Source organism: Triticum aestivum, chromosome 7D, assembly GCF_018294505.1.
Source record: "Triticum aestivum cultivar Chinese Spring chromosome 7D, IWGSC CS RefSeq v2.1, whole genome shotgun sequence".
In the NCBI taxonomy this organism is placed as follows: domain Eukaryota; kingdom Viridiplantae; phylum Streptophyta; class Magnoliopsida; order Poales; family Poaceae; genus Triticum; species Triticum aestivum.
In genome coordinates this window covers 43,378,230-43,391,622 of record NC_057814.1, presented here as the reverse complement: position 1 = coordinate 43,391,622, position 13,393 = coordinate 43,378,230, and positions in this window count along the sequence as shown.

Sequence of the window (13,393 nt, the reverse complement as noted above, 5' to 3'; positions counted from 1 at the left end):
TTTTCCTTTGGTTTTTCTTTCATGGTTTTCTTTTGTTTTTGTTTTCTTTCTTATTTTCCTTATATTTTTTCTTCCTTTTTTGTTTCTTTCTTGGTTTTCAATGGTATTCTTTTTTATTTTATTTATTTCTTTGTCCTTTTTCACTATTATCCATTCTTTTGCAGTTGTTTCTTTGGCGTAATGATTATGTTTTCTTTTTCCTTGGTTTCTTTTGGTTCTTTACCGGTTTTCAGTGGGGTTTTGTTTTTCTTTGCTTCTTTTGTTTTTCATTCAACATTTTTCGTATACGTCAAGAACATTTTTAATACAAGTTTAAGCTAATGCTCGATTAACATTTTTTTCAAATGCAAAGTCTTCATTTTTTGAATACATGATCAACATTTTTTCTATACACATTTAACATTTTTAAATGCTTGGTTAATTTTTTTAAAATACTTATTTAAGAGTTTCAAATGCTTGATTAACATTTCTTAAATATATGATCAATTTTTTTCATACACATTTTATTAATTTTTTATAGACGATAAATGATTTATCTACATAGATTTAACATTTTTCAAATGCTTGATTAACATTTTGTTCAGATGTTTTTATGTAAACTATTTTTGTACTATATTCATTTAGAATATGTGGAAGTATAAAACAAAGTAAAAAAATAAAGCAAAAAAACCCAGAAAAGATGACGTTGTGGGCTCCCATGCGCCAGGTCTAGGCTTCTCGCGCCTCCCTTGCGGCGAGGGTTCCATCTGTCTCGCGTGAAGCAAGACATACATACGCCTCGCAAACGCTGCCTAATATATCGCTAATTGGGAATATATATCACGCGACCATCCGCAACGCTCAGCTGTGGGGCAGGCCACTATGGTGGTCGTTAAGGTTTTATCTAGGGCTTCGGCTCTATTATCATTTCGGCCGGTTTTCCAACATCCACATATTCTTGTCAGTTTATTATTTCGGTATTATTTTAACTAAAAATGTACGTGAATTTCAAAAATGCTAGTGGATTTTGAAAATATTCATTTTTTCTTGAATTTGAGAAAAGTACATAAATTTGCAAACATGTTCTTCAATTTAAAAGATATTCACAAATTTCACAAGGTTGTATTTTAAAAAATCAATAATTTGAAAAAACATCCCAAATTTTAAAAATCTTCAGTTATTTATCAGATGTTCACAAGCTTAAAAATGTTAAATTTAAAACATGCTCACAAATTTTATAAAAATGATGCATTTTACAAATAAAAAAGAATGGAAAAGAATAAAAATAAGCGAAAAGGAAACAATTTAAAATGAAAATTAAAATGGAAAATAGAACAAGCAAACAAATCAATTGGAGAAACAGAAAAAATGGCAGAGACGGCGAAAATAATAGATAAAAGCTTTCAAAACCCAGGTGAAAGGTCCGGAAACTGGACCCATTAGTGAAAACACGTGACCAAGTGATACCATATCATTTGCAATGAGGGCATGTACAATGGTTGATAAGACAATCTTATCTTAAGCCTTGCATATATTTTAGAGATGACAAAAAAAAATATGTCTACAATGGGTTATCTTTTAGTCTTCTCTTCAATAATTAGCTATTTCTGAAAACATGGTGAGACATATTTGCGCTAAAAGATAATCTCTTAAATAAGAGAAGACAAGCCTTTTATTATGATTTCTCTCTCCTCTGTCTCTGCATCTATTCTACGTAGCACTTCTAAGATAGCACCATTATACATGTCTTGAGGGATGTGTAGCATGTGCGCATATGTGTTGCATTTTCTGTAGCAGTTACGAGAATTGAGCTTGGGATGGACCCACAACAAGCTTGGCCAGATGACCAATATTTTCACGTTCTATTGGTAGAGTTTCGAATCTATTCAATGACTGGCGAGATAAGCCCTAATTTCATTGATAACCACAGAGCAAGAAAGTTGACCAAGAAAATTCTATAACGGGATGAATATTGTTACAACACAGATTGACGAAGTGCACGACAAGGAGTTGAGGAAGTAGTGGACCAAGATGAAATCATATAAGAACATTTATAACCGGACCCCTGAAATCCGTCTCAAGCGCCCGGACAGGCCGCCCGGTCGCTGTCCGATCATGATTTTTTGACCCAAAAAGGGCCTCTCAAACGGCCCTCAAACGTCCAGCCTGACCGGCACCCCCATATCCAGCCCAAATATGGGGCGGATATGGGGGCGCCCGGGCACGCCCGCGACGTCAGACCCGGCCCATGCTGGCCCACCCGACCCCACTTATATTCGTCTCCATCCGCTCGCCAGACCAAACCCTAGCCACTTCACTCCACTCCCCTCCACTCCCCTCCATCACCCGAGCTCACCTCCAGCGGCTTGTGACCTTCTCCACCATGGTAGGCAGCGGACCAGACTCCGACCAGTCCGGATCCGTCGACTGGGGTGTCGTCCCGTGTGGGTTGCAGGAGGCAATGGCAGGCCGCATTGCACTCCGCCGCTCCCGAAAGGACATCGCCCGGCCGACCGACGGATCCGTACATCGCGACGCCATAGAGTCGACTCAACCAGGCGCTCGGGTCCTCTGGTGCAGGATCCTCGCGGTCCCAGCCGGAACACCTCTCCTTTGCCATCACCGGTTGGGCAGAGAATTGAGTCCCACCGGGAACGGGCGGCCCGCCGTGGGAAGGAGATGATAAGGGTCACCGAGGCCCGTATCACGGCGGAGGCGGCTGATGTGGCGGCGCGGGCGGCCGCAGAGGAGGAAGCCATCTGCGCCCGCATTGTGAAGAAACGACAGCGGAGGAACACGCGCGCCCTCGCCCGTGAGCAGAATTGGGCAGTCCTTGCCATGGCCGGACTATCACCGAAGGAGGACAACGACGGCGAGGACAGCTCCGACTACGAGCAGATCCGGCTTGATCTTTACTGCGTATTCGACTGGTACTTCTACAAGAAGGACGGCAAGGGCGCCGGGAAGGGCGAGGGCTGAAGGAAATATGCCCTACAGGGAATAATAAAGTTGTTATTTATATTTCCTTATATCATGATAAATGTTTATTATTCATGCTAGAATTGTATTAACCGGAAACTTCGTACATGTGTGAATACATAGACAAAACAAAGTGTCCCTAGTATGCCTCTACTTGACTAGCTCGTTTATCAAAGGTGGTTATGTTTCCTAACCATAGACATGTGTTGTCATTTGATGAATGAGATCACATCATTAGGAGAATGATGTGATGGACAAGACCCATTCATTAGCTTAGCATTATGATCGTTACAGTTTCATTGCTACTGCTTTCTTCATGACTTATACATGTTCCTTAGACTATGAGATTATGCAACTCCCGAATACCGGAGGAACACCTTGTGTGCTATCAAACGTCACAACGTAACTGGGTGATTATAAAGATGCTCTACAGGTGTCTCCGATGGTGTTTGTTGGGTTGGCATAGATCGAGATTAGGATTTTTCACCCCGATTGTCGGAGAGGTATCTCTAGGCCCTCTCGGTAATGCACATCACTATAAGCCTTGCAAGCAATGTAACTAATAAGTTAGTTACGGAATGATGCATTACGGAACGAGTAAAGAGACTTGCCGGTAACGAGATTGAACTAGGTATTGAGATACCGACTGTCGAATCGCGGGCAAATAACATACCGATGACAAAGGGAACAACATATGTTGTTATGCGGTTCGACCGATAAAGATCTTCGTAGAATATGTAGGAACAAATATGAGCATCCAGGTTCCGCTATTGCTTATTGACCGGAGATGAGTCTCGGTCATGTCTACTTAGTTCTCGAACCCGTAGGGTCCGCACGCTTAACGTTCGGTGACGATCGGTATTATGAGTTTATGTGTTTTGATGTACCGAAGGTAGTTTGGAGTCTCGGATATGATCATAGACATGACGAGGAATCTCAGAATGGTCGAGACATAAAGATCGATATATTGGAAGGCTATGTTTGGACATCGGAATGGTTCCGGATGAGTTCGGGCATTTACTGGAGTACCGGGGGTTACCGGAACCCCCCCAGGGAGTATATGGGCCTTAATGGGCCTTAGTGGGAGAGAAGAGAGGGCAGCCTAGGAGGGGGCGCCCCTCCAAGCCCAATCCGAATTGGGTGAGGGGGCCGCCCCCTCCTTCCTTTCTCCTTCCCCCTCTTCCTTCTATTCCTAGTGGGACTAGGAAAAGGGGAGTCCTGCTCCTACTATGAGGAGGACTCCTCCCCCCTTGGCGCGCCTAGAGAGGCCGGCCGGCCTCCCCCTCCCTCCTTTATATACATGGGGAGGGGGGCACCCTAAGACACACAAGTTGACAATTGTTTTAGCCGTGTGCGGTGCTCCCCTCCACAGAATTCCACCTCGGCCATATCATTGTAGTGCTTAGGCGAAGCCCTGCGTCGGTAACTTCACAACACCGTCAACACGCCGTCATGCTGACAGAACTCTCCCTCGGCCTTAGCTGGATCTAGAGTTCGAGGGACATCACCGAGATGAACGTGTGCAGATCGCGGAGGTGCCGTGCTTTCGGTACTTGATCGGTTGGATCGCGAAGACGTTCGACTACATCAACCGCGTCACTAGACGCTTCCGCTTACGGTCTACAAGGGTACGTGGACAACACTCTCCCGCTCGTTGCTATGCATCACATACATCTTGCGTAATCGTAGGAAATTTTTGAAATTACTGCGTTCCCCAACAAGGGCAGCCGTGGATGAACTCCACCATAGCCAAATATGCCAAATTTTGATAGTCTGATGGCATGCTTAGTGTAGTGTGATGGAGTAGCTGGACGACGCGTGTGCGTCAACGTAGTAGCATGAGTTTGTATGGATTTGAGATATGATAATTGAGGTGTCCGGATGAGGATTGTATTTTTTGAGAAGTGCCAGCGGACACACCCGGGTGCGTCCGCGGGTGTTTGAGGGGCCGAATTTGACAAGTCCAGCTGTAGATGCTCTAAGGGCACCAACAATGTATAGAGGCTGGGCTGGCTCTATCCTGGGCGCCATCTCTAGCCTGTGCGGAGAGCTAAAAATCACGCAGTGACTCTATGGATCGGTCCCACAATAGAATAAACAACGAAGTATGGATTGATCAGTTTGGATGGGCTAGCCACAACCATACACTAGGGGAAATATCTGGTACTCCCACCCCTAGGGTGCTCCCGTGCTTAAAAACTCGATAGCATAATTTTAAATGTTTGAAAATCCTGAAAAAAATCCAACACATTGACACAACATCAAAATATGTTTTCAAACAATTTGAAATCAAAATTCGAAACATAGCTTGAGAAACATAAATGACAAATTCGATAGTAAATAGTACACAACATAAGTTGGGCTTTAGATTAAGCCCATTATCACATTGATGTCCATTTTGTCATTTTTGTATCTCAAGCAATGTTTCGAATTTTGATTTGAATTTTTTTGACAACATACATTGTTGTTGTGTTGATGTGCTAGATTTTTTTCCAGAATTTTTTGAACATTTAAAATGTGCTACCAAGTTTGGAGCACCGGGAGCACCCTAGGGGTGGGAATACCAGATATTTGCCCCCATACACTGATAGGTACGTTCATCTGCGTTGTTTAATCCTTAGAGGCAGCCTCCGAGGCAAGCGTTGATGCCAAGCTAAAAAAACTTAGAGGCAAGGTCTGCGGTGTTTAGAGACGGGCTCCAAGCCTTTAGAGGCAGCTCTGGAGGCTAAAAAACACTACACTTTGGGTCCTCTAAGAAGTTGAAGTTGTCGTGGGGCACTTCGATCGACAGTTACGTCCGAAGGTTATTGATGTATTACCTCTGTCCTTGTTTATTTGTCCTCTTCGTATTTTATGCCAAAATTTAACTATAGATTTAATTGACAAAATGTTAATACATGTCGTAGAAAATTATATCGTTGGATTCATATTTAAACATAGTTTTCAATGATATTTTTTTGACATGCATTAACATTTACTTAATTAAATTCATGATCAAAATTTGACACAAAATACTAAGAGGACCAATAAACCAGGACCAAGGTAGTATAATCTGTATGCTGCATGGCGGGGAGTGGAGCGGCGAGAGTTGATTGGGGCGGGGCGCCGAAGAGAATGGATGGAGTAGAATAATAGAAGTGGCAAGCCCTATGAAATATGTGTCGCTAGTAACAACTATCAGTGGCGGGGGCACTTTCCGGCCCACCATTAGTTCTTGGGCAATCCGATGTGGTGAATGACATGTTTTGATTGGTCCATCCTACTCTGCCATGGATCGCCCCCGCCCGCCCCTCTTTTCATTTCTTCTCCTCCCCCTCCTCCTCCTCCTCCTTTTCTTCTCCCTCTTTTCTTCTGTTTTCTCCTCCTTCATCTCTTATCTTCTTGCTCTTCTGCCACGCATGTGCCCCTATTCTTAGAGCATGTACAGCCGGACTTGGCAAACCCGGCACCTCAAACGGGCGCGCCCGCGGGCACTGATCGGGTACCCTTCATATTTGTCATTCTGCATCCGCGTATCTCATATCCGGCGGCTTATATCCATACTACCCATGCACACGTTGATCTATCCTACGTGATCAGTCGACGGACAACAAAATTGAGCGGCAAAGGAACACAAGATCTGCTGAAAACGGATATAAACATACTTCACCACATCCAAAAGACATAGTTCGTCCACGGACATGTTCATAAACTTCTAGAACTAAAAACAATATAAACATTGAGGAGGAGGGGGCCCGGAATCACCACTTCCTCGCCGGGGCTTTGCCCTTCCAGTCGCCGACGCAGCTGTAGGCGTCTGCGGCTGGTGGAGGGTCTTGGTCGTCGGACGAGGAGGTGCAGCTATCGTCGGAGTCAGAGTCGGAGAAGACGATGAGCCCCTTCATCCGACAGACCGCCCTGTCCTGCTCCTACTTCAGCCTTTCCACCCGAGCCTTCTCCGCTGCTGCCTCCTTCGGCTCGCGCTCCGACTGCTCAATAGCTAGCCGGAGCGCCCTGGTGTTCTTCTGTCGGAGGCGGCAAGCATCCGTCTCTGCCGTCGTGAGGGAGCGGCGGTGCACCCAGGTGAGGAGACGCGCGTCCTCGTCGGCGTCCGGCTCTGTCCCGTGGCGGCGGCGCGCGGACTTCTTCGCCGCCTCCCTCTCCCGTGCACGCTTCCTCTCGCAGAGTGAGGCACACGCCTCTGACTCCGGAGTGCGTGTGCGGGCCAGAGGCGCAGGCACAAGCACCCAGCGCTGGCTGTGTGCAGGATCGACCGTCAGGGGAAGGAGACGATGCGGGGCCGGCACGGACTGTGCTGACCGGGCATCGCCGCGCGCAGGTCGGGAGGTCCAGCCAGCGTCCGCCCGGCGCCAGCGCGGGAGGTGCGGCAACGCTCCAGATCTAGAGTTGCCGCCGGTCTCCACCTTCGACCCCTCTAGCGCAATGCGGAAGGCCATCTCCTCCTCACAGTCGACCTCCGAGCCGGACTCGCTGTCGGAGCTGCTCATCGTGGTGGATGGGATCGGAACCGGGGAGGGAGAGGAGTGAAGAGAGAGAGAGAGAGAGAGAGAGAGAGAGAGAGAGAGAGAGAGAAAGAGAGTGTGTGCTAGGGTTTGAGCTCACCGACGGATTGGGGTTTTTTGTGGGGACCGTGGTGGGCTGGGCCTGTCAGGCAGACGTGTCGGGGCGTGCCCGGGCCGCCCCATATCCGCCCTATATTTGAGATGGATATGAGGGTTGCCGGCCAGCCCAGGCGTTTGTCCGCAGTTTGAGAGGTCTGGCTGGGTCGACTTTTTATGACCTGTCACTGACCGGATAGCTTGCTCGGACGGTCAAGACGGGTACGAGAAGCCCGGCTGTAGATGCTCTTATACTCCTCATATTTCTTTTGCAGGTAACCGGGGAGCAGACACCACCGGCGCGTGGCACGCCATATGGGAGAGGCCACCACCGTTGAGAGCAACCCCCACACAAAGTGGCACCAGGAGAGAACGTGACCATGCATGACATGCACTGCAATGTAGAGGTGCTGACCATGCCTTCTTGAGGCCTCCGCTATGAGGAGAGGATGTCGCCGTAGGCAAATTGACGGGGAAGCATGTCACCGACGCCATCAGAGGCATCCATGTGGGCAACATGACAGTGAAGCCCCAGGCATGTCCGCCAGCAGAAATGCTCTATGTAGAGCCATCACCAAAGGTGTCGCCAAATACTTTTTTGAATTTAAACTAATTTTGAACTAATTTCTTTGAGAAAGCAACCTAACAACATTTTTCTGCACATGGATTGTTGCTCTTTTCAAGATATTTCAACCTATAGAAAGCCACAAGTACCAGCCCACACTAGTAGAAAACATGGCTTTGGTACAGGCCTAGCCAGCCCATTAGTCCCAGTTCAGTCACGAACTGAGACCCATGGGGGCATAGGTCCCGGTTCGTGAGCCCGGGGGCCGGCCGGGCCTCGTGGGGCATTGGTCCCGGTTCGTTTGGACCCTTTGGTCCCGGTTCCAGACAAGAACCGGAACCAATGGGCCTCGCTCCTAGCCCGCAACCATTGGTCCCAGTTCGTGTCTGTAACCGGGACCAAAGGAGTGCTTTTAGTCCCGGTTCCACGCACGAATCGGGACCAATGAGGTGCCTATATATACCCCCTCGCCCGCGAGCAGAGCACTCCACACTACTCTGTTTTTTTGGCCGGCGAGGGGAGAGCTTTGTTGTGCTCTAGCTCACCTCCTATGCACATGAGGTGTTCGATGAAATGCCCGAGCTACACTACTTATGCTTTCTCCTCTCCAAGCTCGACCTCCAAGCTCCATTTTTCTCAAGATTTGTCTAGGTTTAGCGGTCCGTCCCGTCCCGTCCCTGTCTTCACCACCATCGATCGCCCGCGCCGATCTCATCGCTGGCACCACCGTGGTGAGCCTCTTGTTCTTATCTTCTTTCTAAAAGAAAAAAATTCTTACTTGTATGATTTAGATAGATACTTGTATAATTTTCTTACTTTTATTATTGTTTGTTATTATATAGTGCGATGGTTTTGGTATCCGTCCCCGTTGGCCCTCGTCCTATCTATGATTCGGATGTGGTATATATTATATTTTATAACTATTTTGTCCATTTATTGTTTATGACAATTATGCCGACCAACGTGACATCGATATTTTTATCTAGGAGGTATGTGAACCAGAAATTCCAACCGACCCTATTGTCGAGTGGTTAAATTTAGTAGAAGAAGAAAACAATTACTTGAAGGAAAAATTTAAAAAAATGAGGAGGAGAAGATGATATTGGAGTTGCATGTTGCGGATGTCGTCGATGATCACAAGATCAAGATGGATGCAATGCGCTTGAAGATTAGAAAGATTAGAAAATATGCCATTCATACCGAGGCTTGGTATCATTATGCCGTTGATCAATTGTTACCTTGGTTGCGATTATGATCGCATTAGTTGTTGCATTGAAATGTTTTACATAGTTTCAATGTATGGTTTAATTACATGCTCTCGAGAACTATGTATGTACTTTGGTTTTAATGTGATGATGAACTTCTATTAATTTGGTCACTTATCTATTCATGATGTTCTGTAATAGTTTTTGACACACTTAATTATATATAATGCATGCAGATGAACCGGCAATGCATGTATGGTGACAGACACACCTCCGAGTACATTAAGGGCGTGCATAATTTTCTCGAAGTGGTTGAGGCAAACAAGAAAAATGGTTTTATGTGTTGTCCATGCCCTATATGTGGGAATACGAAGTCTTACTCTGACCGGGAAATCCTTCACACCCACCTGCTTTATAAGGGTTTCATGTCACACTATAATGTTTGGACCAAGCACGGAGAAAGAGGGGTTATGATGGAAGACAACGAAGAAGAAGAGGATGATGACAACTATGTGCCCACTGAATACGGTGATGCTGCAACGGGGGAAGCTAAAGATCAAGAGGAACCAGACGATGTGCCCGATGATGATCTTCGTCGGGTCATTGTTGATGCAAAGAGACAACGCGAAAGTCAAAAGGCGAAGCTAAAGTTTGATCGCATGTTAGAGGATCACAAAAAACAGTTGTACCCCAATTGCGAAGATGGCAACACAAAGCTCGGTACCGTACCGGAATTGCTGCAGTGGAAGGCAAAGAATGGTGTGCCTGACAAAGGATTTGAGAAGCTACTGAAAATATTGAAGAAGAAGCTTCCAAAGGATAACGAATTGCCCGACAGTACGTACGCAGCAAAGAAGGTTGTATGCCCTCTAGGATTGGAGGTGCAGAAGATTCATGCATGCCCTAATGACTGCATCATCTACCGCGGTGCGTACGAGGATTTGAACGCATGCCCGGTATGCGGTGCATTGCGGTAAAAGATCAGACGAGATGATCCTGGTGATGTTGACGGCGAGCGCCCCAGGAAGAGGGTTCCTGCCAAGGTGATGTGGTATGCTCCTATAATACCACGGTTGAAACGTCTGTTCAAAAACAAAGAGCATGCCAAGTTGATGCGATGGCATAGAGAGGACCGTAAGAAAGACGGGAAGTTAAGAGCACCAGCTGACGGGTCGAAGTGGAGAAAAATCGAGAGAAAGTACTGGAAGGAGTTTGCAGGTGACGCAAGGAACATATGGTTTGGTTTAAGCGCTGATGGCATTAATCCTTTTGGGGAGCAGAGCAGCAATCACATCACCTGGCTCGTGACTCTGTGTATCTATAACTTCCTCCTTGGCTGTGCATGAAGCGGAAGTTCATTATGATGCCAGTTCTCATCCAAGGCCCTAAGCAACCCGGTAACGACATTGATGTGTACCTAAGGCCATTAGTTGAAGAACTTTTACAGCTGTGGAATGAAAACGTGTGTGGGATGAGCACAAACATGAGGAATTTGACCTCCATGCGTTGCTGTTTGTAACCATCAATGATTGGCTTGCTCTCAGTAACCTTTCAGGACAGACAAATAAGGGATACCACGCATGCACACACTGTTTAGATGACACCGAAAGTATATACCTGGACAAATGCAGGAAGAATGTGTACCTGGGGCATCGTCGATTTCTTCCGACCAACCATCAATGTCGAAAGAAAGGCAAGCACTTCAAAGGCGAGGCAGATCACCGGAAGAAACCCGCCATGCATACCGGTGATCACGTAGTTGTTGGGGAACACAGTAATTTCAAAAAAATTCCTACGCACACGCAAGATCCATCTAGGTGATGCATAGGAACAAGAGGGAGAGTGTTGTCTACGTACCCTCGTAGACCGTAAGCGTTATGACAACGCGGTTGATGTAGTCGTACGTCTTCATGATCCGACCAATCCTAGCACCGAAGATACGGCACCTCCGTGATCTGCACACGTTCAGCTCGGTGACGTCCCACGAACTCTAGATCCAGCTGAGGTCGAGGGAGAGTTTCGTCGGCACGACGGCGTGATGACGGTGATGATGAAGCTACCGGCGCAGGGCTTCGCCTAAGCACTGCAATGATATGACCGAGGTGGAAATCTGTGGAGGGGGGCACCGCACACGGCTAAACAATCAACTTGTGTGTCTATGGGGTGCCCCCTCCCCCGTATATAAAGGAGTGGACGAGGGGAGGGGCCGGCCCTCTCTATGGCGCGCCCAAGGGGAGTCCTACTCCCATCGGGAGTAGGATTCCCCCCTTCCCTAGTTGGAGTAGGAGAGGAAGGAAGGAGGAGAGTGGGAGAAGGAAAGGGGGGCCGGCCCCCCACCCAATTCGGATTGGGCATGGGGGGGCGCCCTCCACCTGGCCGCCTCCTCCTCTCTCCCACTAAGGCCCAATAAGGCCCATACACTCCCCGAGGGGTTCCGGTAACCCCCCGGTACTCCGGTAAATGCCCGTACTCACCCGGAACCATTCCGATGTCCAAACATAGTCATCCAATATATCGATATTTATGTCTCTACCATTTCGAGACTCCTCGTCATGTCCGTGATCATATCCGAGACTCCGAACTACCTTCGGTACATCAAAACACATAAACTCATAATACCGATTGTCACCGAACGTTAAGCGTGTGGACCCTACGGGTTCGAGAACTATGTAGACAAGACCGAGACTCATCTCCGGTCAATAACCAATAGCGGAACCTGGATGCTCATATTGGTTCCTACATATTCTACGAAGATCTTTATCGGTCAAACCGCATAACAATATACGTTGTTCCCTTTGTCATCGGTATGTTACTTGCCCGAGATTCGATCGTAGGTATCTCAATACCTGGTTCAATCTCGTTACCAGCAAGTCTCTTTACTTGTTCCGTAATGCATCATCCCGCAACTAACTCATTAGTTACATTGCTTGCAAGGCTTATAGTGTCGGTGTACAAAAGTAGGGGCTCTCCTTTTGACCCCTTTACTTGTGCACGGGCAGTCAGAGCCGCGCGTCGCGGCCGCACTTAGCAGGGCAGAGGAGGGAAGCCGGAGAGAAGCCGAAGCACAAGACAACTGAGGCAACATCGAGACCAGAAACACAAAGAGCAAAGGGGCGAGGTGGACCCCCCCCTCGGGCAAGACCCTTGCCGGGACGACCTCCGCGGCCCCGGCAAGAGCTTTGCCGGGGCAACTTGCCCAACGCCAGCAGATCGAGCCACCCTTCAGCCCAAAGGTTTCCAAACGCCGTCAACAACTACATTGGAACCAGGGCTCGGGAGGCACCTCCGTGGTGGCATGCAGATCTTTGTCAAGATCATAAATACACAGGATCAGATGAGGACCAAAAGACGGCAACCCTTGGCGGGATCCTAGCCGAGGAAATCCACAAGACCCTCGGCAAGCGCCATGCCGGGGACGACTACAACGCCACGGCAAGACCTTGTCGGGCCCCCGGCAAGACCCTTGCTGAGGTCATCAGCGGGGCCACAGCTAGGCCCGCGCCTGCCAAGACTCCACCGCCGTCCCCAAGCAGTTGTTAGCTCAACCAGCTGGGCAGGCACCTGCGTGGCGACGGGCGGCCTCTACACCGACTCAGCAAGCACATGCGTGGTGGCATGCGACCCTTTGTGAAGGCTCCACCACCGCGCCAGCCCAGCAGCCAGCCAACATGGCGCACAACGCCTCATCAGCTCGGACGCACGTCGGAACCGGGCGAGGCGGCGATAGCTGGGACGTGCTTCCTTGCCGTCCCCGATAAAGTGAGAGGGGCACGTCGGCAGCGCATTAAATGCATTTGTCCGACGGTACCAGAGAATAGGCTTATCGACTGTAGACCTTTCCACCTCCTGTGTGCCACTGTGGCAACCCCTTTTTCCTATAAAAGGAGGCCCGAGGCGACCAGGAGAAGGATTCGGATCTTTTGGGCAAGTTTCACCCCGTAGCTAGCTCAAGAACACAAGAACACTCAAATACATCCACCAAAGCAGGACTAGGGTATTACACATCTCCGCGGCCCGAACCTGGGTAAACGATCCGTGTGCTTCCTGGAAGACCCGCTCTTTGCACA